Genomic DNA, 347 nt, shown 5'->3' on the forward strand with positions numbered 1-347 from the left:
GCGGGGGCGTCCGCAACGTACTCCCAATATCGCTTCGCACTCGCTCTCCGCCAGCCCTTACCCCACTTTATGACGATGAGGAATGTCGAGGTGATCGCAAGCCCGACGAAAGCGGCGGAGATGAACGTATTCTGGTAGCCCATGTGCAGCCACGGCGTAATTCCATAACCCTGCAGGTACGCGCACGATTAGTGTACGCTAGCCACATGAGCGGGCCGAACCACTCACGATAGCAAACGAGAGCGTGTTCTGGAGAGCAATACGATGTGAACGAAGATGTGAAAAACTAGCTCGGTTAGACACTCACCCGCACGAGGATGACAGACATCATCACATCCCCACTCAGA

Source organism: Fibroporia radiculosa (genome assembly GCF_000313525.1).
Source record: "Fibroporia radiculosa TFFH 294 genomic supercontigs, scaffold10304, whole genome shotgun sequence".
Classification (NCBI taxonomy): domain Eukaryota; kingdom Fungi; phylum Basidiomycota; class Agaricomycetes; order Polyporales; family Fibroporiaceae; genus Fibroporia; species Fibroporia radiculosa.